General features: G+C 40.0%; 2 long non-coding RNA genes across 3 annotated transcripts in view; one reads left to right on the top strand and one right to left on the bottom strand.

Annotated features, from left to right (window-relative positions):
* Positions 1-3,464: 3,464 nt before the first annotated feature.
* Positions 3,465-16,260, bottom strand: part of LOC122239615 — a 56,733-nt gene continuing 43,937 nt past the window's right edge. Inside the window, exon 3 of the long non-coding RNA XR_006218870.1 lies at positions 3,465-3,529. This is a non-coding gene — a long non-coding RNA (uncharacterized LOC122239615). The remainder of the gene's footprint in view (positions 3,530-16,260) is intronic.
* On the top strand, positions 3,529-16,020 carry LOC122239616. Of its 2 annotated transcripts, none has more exons than XR_006218871.1 (3): positions 3,529-3,874; positions 5,340-5,491; positions 15,368-16,020. It is a non-coding gene; the product is annotated as an uncharacterized LOC122239616 (long non-coding RNA). The 2 variants fall into 2 exon arrangements; XR_006218872.1 differs by having other exon boundaries at positions 3,529-3,901.

Here is a 16,260-nt window from a genome sequence, read left to right as displayed (position 1 = left end):
TCCAGAAAATGGTATTTGAGCAAAGACATGAGGATGTGAAAGAGAGACATGTGAATGGCTTAGGGAAGAGTGTTCCGGGCAGAAGACACAACCAGCACAAAGGTCCTGAGCAGGAATATTCCCAGCATGTTTAAACAGCATCAGAAGACCAGTGTAGCTGGAATGGAGTGAATAAGGGATTAGCAGCTGGATATTAGATCACGGAAGTTTCAGAGGGCCAAGTCATAAGGGCCACTATAAAGACTCTGGCTTTTCATCTGCAGGGTTTTGAATCAAAGAGTAAATGATCCAAGTCAGGTTTGATAGGATCTCTGTGGCTGCTGCTTTGAAGGCAGACTGTAGGGGCGTGGGGATGGAATCTGGGAAATCAGTAGACTCAAAAAAGTCTATTAAAATAATACAGGCAAGAGATAATATGGCTGGACCAGGGTGGTCACAAGGGGAGTGATGAGACATGGTGGGATTCTGGAAAGAGTCCGAGTGTAGGGCTAACAAGATTTCCTGACAGATAGGAGGTGAGAGATGAAAGAAGAGTCCGGAATGTCTCCAAGATTTGGGCCTAAACCATCGAGATGGGGAGGGCCCTAGATAGAGCAGGTTTGGGGAGGAAGATCCTGGTGTAGGTTTTGGACATGTGGACTCTTAGAAGTCTCTCAACACCCAGGTGAAGAAGTTGAGTAGGCAGAGGGATCTGAGTCTACCTTTGGGAGAGAAGTCTAGACTGGCAAGATACATTTCAGACGTGTTGGTGTACAGATAATATTTAAAGCCTTCCAACGGGATGTAAGGATCTTTGTACCAGTCCCTACGACCAATGAAAATAATAGCGTCCATTTTTGAGCTAATCGCCCGAAGGGGTCTGGGAGTGGGTTATACTTGTGAAGACTCAGCCCTGGAGCCAAAGTGGGGATAATCCTTATAATCCCACCCAAAGGAAAAATTAAATATTTGGAAGCAGGCAATAAAGTGAGTCTATGACCTTTCTACACATCCTCTAGGAGGAATTGATCATTTGCTCTCACATACTCTGGGAGCTTTTTCCATAGTGATAATTTTATAGTTATTATGTTGCGACACAGTTGGCTATCTTATTTACCGATTTCTTCTCAGATTGTTAGGTCCTTGAAGAGGAACCATGTGGTATTCATGTTTGAACCCCAGGGCCTAGCCCAAGCGATCACATGTTGAAGTGAGTTAACTATGAACGTGTGAAAGTATGTAGATTTTTGGTCTTTCTATGAAGCCTCCAGGGTGATCAAAAGCCTTAAAAGGGAAAAATTTTAAACTTAGAAGAGCCTGACCCATCTGTTACATAAGCACAGGGACCCTCACCTGGTTAAATTGCTTTTATGAAGCTATTTCTTAGTGAGTATGGCTGCCAGCACCATTCATTCTTTAGATAGCTCTGAGACAGAGAAATCTGAAAGAGATTTTTGGTAATTGAATACACACACATAGCTAATGGCTGAGAGTTCATGAAAAGTACCTAGTATCTAAAGGACCTATAATCATTGGAGAGAGAGAGAGAGAGAGAGAGAGAGATTGCTCGTGAGTACTGATTAAAACTTAAATGATAGGGGCACGTGGGTGGCTCAGTCGGTTGAGCATCTGACTTCGGCTCAGGTCATGACCTCACAGTTTGTGAGTTCGAGCCCCGTGTCGGGCTCTGTGCTGAGAGCTCAGAGCCTGGAGCCTGCTTCAAGTTCTGTGTCTCCCTCTCTCCCTGCCCCTCCCCGCCCCTACTCATACTCTGCTTTCTCTCTCTCTCAAAAATAAATAAATATTACAAAAAAAATTTTTTTTACAAAGAAAAAACTTAAATGATAATGTAGTTGGCCAAAGACAGTGCACAAAGAAAGTAAACTCTTTAGAAGGAAATCAAATAGATAGGCATATGCTCATATAAGCTTTTTCTCTTTTTGCAGCTCTGATTTTTTTTTTGGTTATGATTTGTGCCACGGAATATCTGAATCTATACAGTGAATTGTATGATTATGGAATTCTAGTTAACTCTGTGCTTGGTCACATGTAAAGCAACTTAGACTTTCTTAGAAGAGAATAAATGAGCCAAAATATTTTTCTGTCCAGTATTTAAGTGGGAAAAAAAAAGACAAAATGTAAACATCGAAAATATTATAAAGTATATTATATCCATTCAATCTATCACTGACTTCACACTTTTTGGAAAGGGTTTCCATTGTTATCTCCTCCCGCAGACATATTAGGATATATTTGTCTACATGGGCATTTTCAGAAATTTAAGCGCTACTATAACTTCTTCAAATTACAAAAGACCCCAAAGGTTTACTTGTTTGCTTGTTTGTTTTTAGAAGATAATGGGAGGACACTGAAGCGGTCCCTTTGAATACGGAAGGCATTTGATGCAACGAAATATTTGATCCTTATCGAATAAATTGTCAGTATTTAAAATTTCTCTTTGAAGGCAAATTCTTTGGTCCTTATAAAAAGCATTGATCATAAGGACTAAGACAAATGCCAGTCACCGCTATGGAATCTGTCAGCTCAACCTGTACACATTGCTTCACAGTTCTTGGATTACTAAGCAAGTTACCAATTTTGTCAGGCTAGACTCTCTTCACAGTGAAATAAAAAGGAGGGCGCATCTGAAAGGTCAGATAGTGTAATGAGTAAGACATTTGGTAAATGAGAGCAATTAAAAATCAAAAACAGCTCACATCTGAAAAAAACAGATAATAGAGCAGGTAACTCAGTAAATAGAACCCAATAATGATGTTGTAAACCTCACCCTGAGGCTACCCAGGGTGCAACTCTACTCAAATGATTCTTTTTCCCCCTTTACTAGGTCTATTCCAGATTTTTGAAAAATCGAAGTAAACTCCAAAGGTCACAAAGATGTTGCCTTGTAGTGTTCTCCTGACTGGGGTACAACTGGAAGTGCAGTGAGATGGGCACTTTGGGGTTCGTGTTAGAGGGAAGGGGACCTTCCCTTAGCAGCTTTGAGGCGGGGACCCGGGAAAGTGGAACTGTGCCGGCCAGGAGTTTAGACGGAGAGAGTGCAAGGCAGGTGCAATGGGAGGGCTCATGTTCTCCCACGCAGTGCTCTTTCTCGCTGTTTGGTGGTGGCGATGGGGGCTCCCTCATTCTCTGTTCACTGGCCGTGCTAGCACATCTCCTTCCTTTTGCCCTTGAAACTGGCATTAAATGATTCCAGGCGTGTGCGTTTGAGAAAGCCAGCGCAATATCCTATTAATCCGCTGAGCCACTTCAACAACTTGAAACTGATCAGAGCATGGCTGATGACCGCGTTGGTCAGTTGGCAAGAGCTTTACGCGAAGGCCGTGGGAGTCAATCCATTTAAGGGATCTTCCCTTCTGTGGTCACCCAGACCACCTCTGCCCAACAGCTCGGCGGCCTCCGCGTGGCCCATTGTCGCCATCCTTCCGGGACGCGGGGGCAGTTTGGGGGCGAGGGAGATCGTTGTCTTCTTCTCCCTCCAGGGAGCAACGTCCCTTCATAAGGATTCTTTTTCCCAGCAAGCAAAGATGACCTGGAAATTTGATAGTGCGAGAGTTACAAACTATACTTTCTCAAGGGAGAAATATTACCTTATAGAAACCAGCTTTTATCCTGCTGAGAACCTGTACTGTGCTGCGGGGATTGTCTCTTATTACAGCTGTGAGAGCCGGGGGAAGCACGTACAGCTCTCTTCCGCACACCGAAAAGACTGCTGGAATCGCGGATGACTCTGAAAAGAAACTGCGGTGTCACTTACGGGGGGGAGGTGGGGAAAGACAAAAATGCCAACGTAAGCCAGTACATTCCGCGTGCAGATTGAGCCTGAATACTCTTAGGCACACCAGGAGGAAACTTCTCAAGGTTTCGAAACTTCTAGGTGACGGTGGAGTTCTTGCATTATTTGGTATTATAAATGTCCTTCGAGTCCATGCAGTCCCGTAAGAACAACAAATGGTTACGGGGATTTTCGTATGTAATCTGCAGGGGAGCTAAAGCCCTTAGTATGCCATTTCTCAATGAAAACAATCTCTTATCGTATAAAATTCATTAGAGAAGATTGAGAAATAATTTTATAACAAAAGGGTATTCAATCAGTCTGTTAAATAATACTCAGCGAGCACTTACCATGCTCGGGCACTGTAGAAGGGATGGGATTATGTACTGTAGACATGGTCCCTGCCCTCATGAGGCTTACACTTTAGTGGGCAGGATGGGTACAGAGCAAGTGACCTGAGTGAGCCATGCCTAACAAATGTCTGGTTAGACTTTACTTTTTTAAAGCTTTATTTATTCATTGAGAGAGAGAGAGAGAGAGAGAGAGAGAGAGAGCACGAATAGGGGAGGGGCAGAGAGACAGGGAGAGAGGGAGAAACCCAAGCAGGCTCCACCATTCACTGCAGAGCCAGGCATGGGACTCCAACCCACGAACCATGAGATCATGACCTGAGCCGAAACCAAGAGTCAGATGCTCAACGCCCTGAGCCACCCTGGTGCTCCCGTCCGGTTAGACTTTACAGTCTCCTAGCTCAGAGGTAACTAAGGACATCTCTTTGTAAGATTTAGACATGGAGTATACTAGAAAGAATGCAATCTTAAAAATACTCATGTTACCTCCTTTCCTACTAAGCTGCCTTTTGCTCGGGTAGGAAGTTGGATGATATTTATTTCTTCGTAGGGAATCTCAAGTTCTCATTCTTACACAACACAATACAGTGAACTTGTCCTGTGTCTTCAGAGGCTGTTGCTTTCTTTTTTGGCTTTTCAGACATATTTATTCCCACATCTTCCCCAAATCTGGTTTTTTTTCCAAAAGTTTTATTTATTTATTAAAGTAATCTCTATCACCCAACATGGGGCTTGAACCCATGACCCTGAGATTAAGAGTTGCATGCTCCACCAGCTGAACCAGCCAGGCGCCCCTCCACATCCATTTTTACTGTATGATTTTCTTTCTCATTTTTGAAAACTGTGTATAACTAACTATACAGGTTAAACTAGGAACCCCCAAGTATCTGTCTGTCTCAGTCAGAGATACAAGACCTAACTTCCTAAATAATGATAAATGTTCACATTGGCAAACTCGGGCAATATCTATTTGTACCAAAACTGTGAGTAGGAACATTTTTTCTTGAATTTTAGAATTTTATTGTTTAAGTTTAATTACAGATCTTTTCAAATATACACGGAAGTGGTGAGGACAGTCTACGAACTCCTGTGCCCTCATCATTGAGCTTCAATCACTTTGTCAGTTTTATTTCATCAATGTAACTTCCTCCACCACACATAGACGCTTTTTAAAATTTATTTCTGGAGTATTTATTTATTCATTTATTTATTTTTAGGTAATCTCTACACCCAAGGTGGGGCTAGAACTCATGACTCTGAGATCAAGAGTCACATGTTCTACCAGCTGCCAGGCACCCTGCGCTCTGAAGTCTTTAAAATCAAATTTCAGACAGAATGTCACAAATTCTTCACTATTCACATCTAATAGGTAAGGAGACTTTAAATATAACAGGCCATTTCTACAACTAACAAAATTAACAAAAATTCTTTGGTATTGGATAACACGACCCCTAACCAAGTTCCCCTGACTGATCTAAAAAATGACTTTTTATTGGTTATTCAAATCAGAAACCAAAAATGGAACGTACAGCATACTTCGCTGTTATATTTCTCAATTTTCTTTTAATCTGTAGTGCATCCCTTCCCCTTTTATTCTTACCATTTAGATTTTTGAAAGGACCAGGTCACTGGCCCTGTTGATTTCCCCAAATTCTGGACTTGGCTCTTAGCTTCTTCCTGGCACTGTTCAGCTTATTCTTCTATCCCCCCCTATCTTCTGTAAACGAGTACATCTGTAAGCTCAATTAAATTTACATTTGTCCTTCCCTCCCTCCCTCCCTTTTTCCCTCCCTTTCCTTCCTTCCTCCCTTGGCAAGAATATTTATGGGTGGTGCTAGGTACCTCCTACTGCACTACCTCAAGAGACACTTGGTATGTAGTTTCCCCCTTTTTGTGATGCTGAGGTTAATCTGAGGGCCCAAGTTTTCTCAGACAGATACTTCCATCTCGGTCAGGTTTTAGAATTACATTGTTATGTAATATAATAGCATCATGAAACACATTGGGGGGATTTTTATCTTTTATTATCTAAAATAGTGAAAATGATATCGTTTCAAAGATTAGGTTGAACTCAGCTATAAAATCATATGAATATATTTTTTAAATGATAGAGCTTCAGCTGTAAAGTCACCTGACAGTTTTTTTAAAAAACCAATAGATCTTCTGGCCACCTGGGTGGCTAAGTCAGTTAAGCGTCTGACTCTTGATTTTGGCTCAGGTCATGATCTCACAGTTCATGAGTTTGAGCCCCAAGTCGGGCTCTGTGCCGACAGCATGGAGCCTGCTTGGGATTCTGTCTCTCCCTCTTTCTGCCCTCCACCCCAAAATAAAGAAATAAACTTAAAAAAATAAAAACAAAAACTAATAAATCTTCAATCACCTTTGTAATCTTTTTTTAAAATTTTTTTTAATGTTTATTTTATTATTTTTGAGACAGAGAGAGACAGAGCATGAACGGGGGAGGGGCAGAGAGAGAGGGAGACACAGAATCGGAAGCAGGCTCCAGGCTCTGAGCCATCAGCCCAGAGCCCGACACGGGGCTCGAACTCAGGGACCGCGAGATCGTGACCTGAGCCGAAGTTGGACGCTTAACCGACTGAGCCACCCAGGCACCCCACCTTTGTAATCTTTTATATGGTGATTATTCTTTTCAAGTTTTTCATTATGTCTTGGGTCAATTTTGTAATTTATTTTGTTATTAAATCATCTGTTTCTTCCAGATTATCAAACTGTTGCCACAGGGTTTCCCAATGTACATCCCTTTAATTATTTTCATCTCTTTTATATTTGTGATTGTGAACTTATTCTTAATATTGCATATTTCCTATTTTTCTTACTCCAGTAATAATTTACTGATTTTATTGCTCTTGTCATAACATCATTTTTTCTTCTTCTTCTAGTTTTCTGTATTCTATTTTATCAATTTTATGTTTTGTCTTTTTAAATCCCTACTGCATACTTTCTTTGATTTATTTTATTTCTTTTTACTAATTATTTAGATGAATATATTAATTTGCTAGGGCCTCTATAACAAAATAGAGTGGGTGGCTGAAACAGCAGAAATGTATGCTCTTACTTTCTCAGTTCTGGAGGCCAGGAGTCCAAGATCAAGATGTTGGCAGGTTTGATTTCTTCCAGGACCTCTCTCCTTGGCTTCTCATCATGGCCTCACAAGGCCTTTTGCAGCGTGTATGGCTCCCTTGTGTCTCTTTGTATGTCCAAATTTCTTCTTCTTATAGGGACTCCAGTCATATTGGATTAGAGCCCACCCTTTTGACCTCACTGTACCCCAATGACCTCTTTCTTTTTTAAATAATTTATTGTCATGTTAGCTAACATACAGTGTATAGAGTGTAGTCTTGGCTTCGAGAGTAGATTCCTGTGATTCATCCCCTACATACAACACCCATTGTAAAGTCCCTATCTCCAATACAGTATGGGGGTTAGGACTTCAACATATGAATTTTGGGTGGATGCAATTCAGGCCATAACAGTGAGTTTAAATTATTTTCAATTTTCTTCAAATATGAAAGAATTTGAGGCTGTGTGTTTTTCTCTGAATATAATTAAGCTGTTTTAATATAAAGTATGTAATGTGAATTATGCTTTCCATGCTTTCTAGATAGCACGCAATGTCAGTTTTAAATTTCTTTGATTTGGAGGCTATTTAGGTAAATATTTCTTAACTTCCAAACTTTAAGATGATTTTAGTCATTAGTTTGTTATTTCTTTGTAATTTTCTTGTGGTCTGTGAATACTCTTACCTAAGTTTTAAGGATTTTTTCTTTTGTAGTCAAATGTATCATCATTTTTACACATTTTATAATCATAAAAAATACATACTCTGTATTGGCAGGATACAAATTGTATGCAATTTTAGTAAGTCAACTTTATTGCTTTTATTATTTAATTTCTCTGTGTCTTTACTTATCCTTTTGTGTATCTTTCCCCTTCTAAAAGTGACATTTTTTTAATTGCAACTCTAACAATGAAATATTATTCAACCTTGAAAGAAAGGAAATTCTGACATATGTTACAACGTGGATTAACTTTAAAGACATTATGCTGAGTGAAATAAGCAAGGAGAAAGAGGGGAAAGAGGGGAAAAAGGGGAGAGAGGGAGAGGAAGAGGAAGTCTTATTACTAAGTTTATTATTCCCACAATGGTAAGCTTTTTATTAAAGGGACCATGCCCAAATTTCAGAATTAGTTTATGTTCTGAATAACATTGGTGGTTATTTGCCTTCTTGTTCATTTATGTGTCTGGCTGTGACTTTAGATAAAGAAATGGATCACCCACATGATGAAGTACAATAAAAAGAATGTTATTAAAAAGTCCAAGAGAGCAGTCTAGATTTTGTTTTCTCTTTAAGAGTCACAGATTTTGCCTAAGACCATAAAAGTATACACATTAGCTTTCTACATGGGAACCTAAACAAAATATTGAATTTTTAAAAAATCTTAGAGCTTTAAAATTTCTGTAAAGATCCTGGTTTTCCCATTTCTGGAAAAATTATATTGTTAAAAATTATTTGGAAAGACTCAGACTTTGTGCAATTTTACTGTAATGAATGGAAAATTAAATATAATTTTGCACTGCAATTGACTTTGACAATGAATAAGATATATTTTACCCCATAATATCTGTATTGAGCTTTTTATTTCTATTTCTTATACTGATTGACTACTTTTTCTATTTTGAGGGAGTTTATTATTTAAAGAAATATATGGATATACTCTACTCTTAAGTTTAGATCATATTCCATGAAAAAATATGTACAGTAGAATTCAGAAATCCAGAGGAGATAATGCCAGTAGCCAGGATATTTTTAATTCATATGCTTGCAGATATTATGCAGTTCCTAAGATTTGGGGAAAGCTTAAAGCAAGCCAACATTAAGAAACAAGTGTTGGGGTACCCAGAGTAAGGATTGATTGGATTGTGCTCTACACAGACATATATTGTTTGGCATATTAGGAAATTCTTTGCTACTAGATCATGTTTAAACAAACATTTATTTTAGCAAAAGTTTACATTGGGGTTGTGCAAACTTTTCTATAAAGAGCAAAATGGTATCTATTTTAGGCTTTGTAGGGCCATATGACCTTTGTTGCAACTACTGAACTCTATCATTGTGGTGGAAAAGCAGCCATAGACAATACATAAATAAGTGAACATGGCTGTGTTCCAATAAAACTTTTATTTATAAAAACAGGTAGGAAAAAAAAAACAAAACAGGTAGCAGACCAGATTTGATCCCCATCCCATAGTCTGCTAATCCCTGACTGAGGTGATCATTTGTCAATTACTAAAACTGAACAAGGCAACTTTGGGGAGTATCTCTTCCTCCTATGAAAATTTCAAGAACCTTTTCAGTCCATCTCTTCATCAGCTTAATGCTTTTAATTTTATACCTATGAATAGTTTAGACTTATTTCAGCTGCCATGTAAAAATGTATTAGCCCTGGCAGTAGAATGTTTGGAAATGCATATAACAGTTTTACTGGGGCTAATTAGAAATCCTCCGAATGCTGGCACAATGGCAGGCAAGCAGTGCTTCTTTCTTTAGAGAAAGTTTTAGGCTGACTTTTATCTCCTGGGGCCCCACTTTTAAGTTTCTGAGTTTTATTAATTCCAGTCCTTTCCTTTTATTTCCGCAGCCCTAGCCGTGGTCACTGCTTCCTGCAGTTGCTATATCAGTGAGAGCATACAGTTCTCTCAACTCTCTCTTTTTTAGCCTGTTTAGTTACCAAATTGATAATTTTGTATAGCCAACAATTCTTTGGATTAATTTCTCTGCGTTCAAATACTGATGTGGTTTGTCTCCTAAGTGGACCATGGATGACACATCTGAAATGAAACTCAATTCAGTTATTAGAAAATGATTAACTATTTTTGGAACAAATTGGGTATATTAAAAAATCATAAAAATATAATTTGTAACATATAAAAATATATAAATCAAATATAAATTTTGTGAAAGCGAAATACAGATCAAATATTTCCAATTAGTGTCCAAGTTTAGATGTACTATAAATGTAAAAAGAATATAAACTATGTCCTCAATAATTTTTATAGTGATAACATGTTAAAATGATAACATTTTGAATATATTAGGTTAAATAAAATATACTGTTAAAATTGCTTTCATCTTTCCTTTTTACTTTTTTAATGTGGCTACTAGAAAATTTTAAATTACGTATTTGGCTCTCTTTTATTTTAACTGGACAGTGCTGTTCTAGGTTTTTTTTTCCTACATTATTATCATGTTTTACATGAGGATTAGAATCCAAGGGAGGGCAAAAGGACTGCCAGAAGATTGAGAGAGGAAGAAAGGGAAATTTTTTTATCTTCATTTTTAAATACACCTTCAGGTCAAAATGCTTGAGCCTGGTTTTCAAGAATAAATTACATTTCAACATATTACAGGGGGCCATCCAAATTTTCCTTTTGTACAATAATTTAATTCCATTTGATATTGTTTGCAATATCTGAGCCATTGGCTAGAGTTCCCTTAAATATTTTTCAATTAAATAGATTAATTCTGCAACAGGATTAGACTGTATAGGCCTTTGGCAAAAGAAAAAAATTTTTTTTTCTGTTCAACATTTTTTAAAAGTATATCCTGGTTTGTAAGAAAAAAAATTCATACTTTCAATGTAACAAACCCAAATATATACATGACATAAGTACTGTGATCAAGCCGGATTCATTACTAATCATTCCACTAAAGAAATGAATTTAAATTTTGAGTAGAATTTCAATAGCTTTTTTGTTAGTTTATTTATTTAGAGAAAGTGGGAGAGGGGCAGAGAAAGAGAGAGAGACAGAGAGAAAACCTCCCAGCAGGCTCTGCACTGTCAGCGCAGAGCCCCAAGTTAGGCTCCAGCTCATGCTTGGTGAGATCATGACCTGAGCCAAAACCAAGAGTCAGACACTTATTCAACTGAACCATCCAGGCGCCCCTGAAGAGCTTTCAACACAGAAGTCAGTGGTGTCAAACATAATCAGTTTAGAGCCTCAAGTAGTATGTTACCTCACAAGTCAGGGTGTGACCCTGAAAATGGGGTTTTAACTGGAACTCAGCATTTTCTCCTGGAATTTGGGACTGAGACCTAGCCTTTCCAAACCAGGTGTGAACCAGTAAGACTGAGCTGAATGCTGTCTTCGTCAAGTGTCGTTCTTGTTGGTCCACAATCTTTCTTTCTATTGGGAACTGCTCTTGCTCTTTCCCTTGGTTCTGGAGGTAGAGTTATCAGATAAAATACAGAATGCCTAGATAAATTTGAATTGCAGATAAGCGAAGAATAATAAATAAATGGAGCAATCTTATCTGCCAATCAGAATGTCCACCTGGCTTCATATAGGTGGGTACATGACCCAGAACTGACCAATCACAGCATCCCTAATCCCCCTGTTCACACTGATTGGTCTAATGCATAAGCTTTGTCCCAGGTAGGGCCAATCAGAACCTCTCCATGTGATTTGATACAAAGAGGCTGGGGAAGTGATGGTCTCTTTTCCATGTTGGTTGCATGCTGCAAGGATGTGAGCCTTGTGGGCAACCGCTGTGATTCCTACCATTTGAACACAGCCCGCCTGTAGTAAGAGAATAGAAGGGTAACTAAGAAGAATCAAGAGATAAAGACAGATGGGCGTACTCTGACAACTGTTTGGAGGTATTCTTGGTGTTTTCTGCCAAGGTTTGATAGTGATTAAGTGCTCATTCCCTACCTATATTAAACTAACCCAATTGCAAGTTCTTACCGTATACTATGTGTTAAATTAAGCCGGCAGCTGGGCCACAATGCCATGGTAAACATTTGTCTTCTTATGTGTTTGGCATTCTTTCTCTAGAGTTCATTGGGCAGGATGGTGGCGTCCAGCTGTGATACAGATCAGAGCACCTCTTCTCTGATAGCAAATATACGGCACTGTTGCCACGAACACTTTGAAAGCACGGACCCGGGTTTCTTTTCCTTTTAAAGAGTACTTACAAGAAGGCAGGGTGTTTTTTATTTCCAACTCCAACTCCAGCACCATTCCATTCATTTTCTGAGATGGCTCTGTCCTTAATTAGGCAGCGCTTGCCAACATTAATTTTGTGGGCATCTGTTTCTAGGATCGTCAAGGCACAAGGCTTCTAGTATTGCCTTCAGAGAATAAAGTGGCCCCCTCACTCTGTCCATGGAAGTGCAGTGTGGTGGGAAAAGGTTTTAAGGAAGGACTGGCTGCTTAATCTGTGGGACCCAATACAAATATATATATGTAGTCCCTTCAAAGATGCTTAAGAATTTCAAGATGGCAACAGCAGGGCACTAAACAAGCACTGAGTCCTTCTAAGCACAGGGTTGAAGACCTATGTGGCCAGCCCAACCTGAGGGTCATATTTTTTTTTAAAATTTTTTTTTAACGTTTATTTATTTTTGAGACAGAGAGAGACAGAGCATGAACAGGGGAGGGTCAGAGAGAGGGAGACACAGAATCTGAAACAGGCTTCAGGCTCTGAGCTGTCAGCACAGAGCCCGACGCGGGGCTCGAACTCACGAACTGTGAGATCATGACCTGAGCCGAAGTTGGCGCTTAACCGACTGAGCCACCCAGGCGCCCCCTGAGGGTCATATTTAATCTCTTGATGCCTTAATGTCCCCATCTGTAAAATGGAAGGCAAAATTGGCTGTGTGCTATAACAAATATTAAATGAGTTATTTGTTAAACTTGTGAAGCTCCAGGCACACAATGGTTCTCAGTAAACTAAGTAACTACTGTCCTGACTCCATTGTATGTGGAAGCCAAGAGTGAGGTCTCTGGAGTCAGTCCGACATAGACTCAAAACCTGGCTAGACGGATTCCTGTGGCCAATTACCTAGTGACTCGAAAGCTGGGATTCCTTACTTACAAAGAGGAGATAATACATTCAAGTACTTATAAACGGTTATTTTGAGGATTAAGTGAAATAATGCATTTAAAGCATTTAGCACAGTTCCTGGCACACAGGGCTCACTAAAATGCTAGCTATTATGGCTCTGTGCCCTGCCCTATGCTGGATATTTTGCATATACTATCTCATTTCAACACCTGCAAACTTACATATTGTTACCTTCAGTAGATTTAGACTGGGGAGGTGGAGTGCATTTCAACTGTTACTATGTGGGAGTCTAGAGTTGAGATTCCGGGTCTCTCTCATTCTGAAAACTAGGCAAACTGCCTTTGGCTCTGTAGTCCTTCTTGCCATTCATTCTCAAATCCTCAATGTGGGTCTGCCTTCCTGGAGCTGCCAGGGATGAGGGACATAGCACACATGAGGGAGTTTTTAAAGATTCATATATTTGAGGGGCGCCTGGGTGGCTCGGTCGGTTAAGCATCCTACCTCAGCTCAGGTCATGATCTCCTGGTTTGTGAGTTTGAGCCCCATGTCGGGTTCTGTGCTGCCAGCTCAGAGCCTGGAACCTTCTTCCGATTCTGTGTCTCCCTCTCTCTCCCTGACCCTCCCCCACTCACACTCTGTCTCTCAAAAATGAATACACGTTAAAAAAAAATAATATATTTGAAAGGCCCTTGTAAGATGCTTCTGTATGCATCTGTCTTAGTCTCCACCTATCTATCTTATGAAAAGCCAAGAAGGGCTGGCCACAAAAGCACTGACAGATGTAACCAGACATGAATACTTGGGGACGGGTTTGAGACTTCGAGATACTCATCAAACTTCAGCCAGAGCTGGGTTTGTTTACTCCCAATTATACGTTCTTCATTTGGGTGTTTCTGAAACAATACTATGAAGGGCCTTTTATGTTGTTTTTCTCCACTGAGCAATTATCGTTTTCCTTTTGAATGCATGCTGCTATTTCCTCTGCAGGGCCGAGGTGGTGCCGGCCACATCCCAGCATACAGCCCCGGCAGAAAAGCAGTTAAAATTGCACTTGAACCTCTGCTTGTTCACTCTGTTTTCTAACTAGCAGGGGTGTTGCAGTTTGATTTTGCTTTCATCCTGGCGTTAGAATTTGACCCTAAATTCAGAGCCTAAAGAAAGTGGGCGGGTGCGGAGATGAATTTGCCTTGGCTTAGCCGGCCCTGCAGCCCCAGAAGTATTTTTGTAGCCCTGAAAACGAACTCGAGGCCTGCTTTGGAATGTCCAGATGATCAATACTTCCAGGGACTTTTAATAGATTGGGGTTTTTCTCTTGCTCTGAAATGGGTTAAAATATAAGGTGGGGGGCAGAAGAGTTCAAATAAATTTGCCATTTGCATTTTTAGTTAATTAAATGGCAAGCTTTTTTGTTAAATGCCTGCTGTAAACCTGGCACTGTACTAGGATTGGAGAAGAGGCTGGACCTAAATGTCTCGTCGCTAAATTACAGAATTATAGAATAAGCAAAGTTACCTTTTGTTTATTTCTCTTTCTCCTTTCAGTGCCTCTTGCTTCCTGCCTCTCAAACAGCTTTTCTTCCTCCTAATTTCCTCCACAGTAGATATTCTGAGAGGTTAGTAAATGACTTGTGTTTAAAAGCACGGTTCAGTGAGTTTAGAAAAAGCTACATAATAATAAAAACAGTTTTTATCAGGGCGCCTGGCTGACTCAGCCAGTAGAGCATGCAACTCTTGATTTTAGGGCTGTAAGTTTGAGCCCCGTGTCGGATATAGAGACTGCCTAAAATAAAATCTTTAAAAAAACACAATCTTTGTGGACTGCTTCTGTGTTGCTGAGGTGCTAGGTGCTTTATATTCATTACTTCATTTAATTCTCCCACTAAACCTATGAGTTAGGGGCTCCTGTGATCCTCATTTTGTCTAAGTTACACAACCGGTGGGTGACAGAGAGTCATTCCTCTTCACCGGACAGTTTCCTGTTTATTTTTTTTTAATGTTTACTTATTTTTGAGAGAGAGAGAGTGCAACAAGGGAAGGGCAGAGAGAGAGGGGGACAGAGGATCTGAAGCAGGCACCTCGCTCACAGCAGAGAGACCGATGCCAGGCTAGAACTCTCAGACCACAAGATCATGACCTGAACTGAAGTCGGGCACTTAACTGACTGAGCCACCCAGTTGCTCCCCTGCCCCCCAGGCAGTTTCCTTAATGAGTCAGCCATTCTCACCTCCACCAAACCCAACCTAAATAGGTTTCTTCACTGCAGGAGTTCTCAGAGCCTTTAGTATGCTATAGTGCCCGTGAGTCTCCAACATGAGAAGGTAATAGACTGTGGCTCTCTTACTTATTTGTCTCCCTCTCTTATTTTTTTTTTTTCAGGGAGGATCTTGAGAGATTGGAGTTTGGCAAAACACATTTTGGGAAATATTGGCCAAGATACTTGTATTTTAGTTAACAACTTGGAAGAAGAGAACAACTTCAGGAGTGATTCTAATAGTGTTTCAGAGACCCACAAAATAAAAAAAAGGGGGGGGGGGGGAAGAGTAAATATGAGGGCTTGCGGTTGCCTCTAAATCACACTGTGTACCTTCTCAATAGTTCTTCTTGCTTATAAGACAGGTGGGCTTTTTGAACTTTGCTTTTCTGTTATTAAAGAAACTAGACACAACAGTGGTCTTCTAAGGACGAGTTAAGTTGTATGGTAGAACACATTTAAAAGGTTTGAAAGTGAAAAATGGTTAGTCACAGTCATAAAGTTCAACCAAGTTGCTGAGTCCTTACTGTGTCAAACACTGCGTTCTGCTGGGCTACCAATAGAGGCAAATGAAGATACCCAGCCTGTTCTCCAGCACAGGAAGATATGCCGTTCCCAAGGCACTTTTGTTTGCGGGTGACAGACTTAAACTAGTACAAATAAAGAGCAGTTTATTGTAAAGATCTGGTGCTTGCAGAATCCAAGGATAGGATTTAAAGCTGAGTTGGCATTTTGGCTCCTGGTAGGTCCTCAGGAATGACGTCTATGCTGTGTTTCTGGGGCTGCAGGATCTTTGGCCTCTATTCATCTCACATGTCACAAAACATGGCCACCACTCCCACATCCACACATGGCCTTCCAGTGCTGGCAAATACTCTTCATCTCTTGATTCAAATTCACAAGATAAAAAATTTGACTGGCTCTCCTTGGTTAGATGTCTAGCTCTAGTCATTAGCTGTGGCCATGAGGTAAGCTCATGCAATTTATGGCCCCTCCAAGCAAAGACCGTGCCAAAAGA

This window comes from Panthera tigris, chromosome B3 (genome assembly GCF_018350195.1).
Source record: "Panthera tigris isolate Pti1 chromosome B3, P.tigris_Pti1_mat1.1, whole genome shotgun sequence".
Taxonomy (NCBI): Eukaryota; Metazoa; Chordata; class Mammalia; order Carnivora; family Felidae; genus Panthera; species Panthera tigris.
Note: the sequence above shows the minus strand (reverse complement) of the source record. Positions and strands in the feature narration are given on the sequence as shown.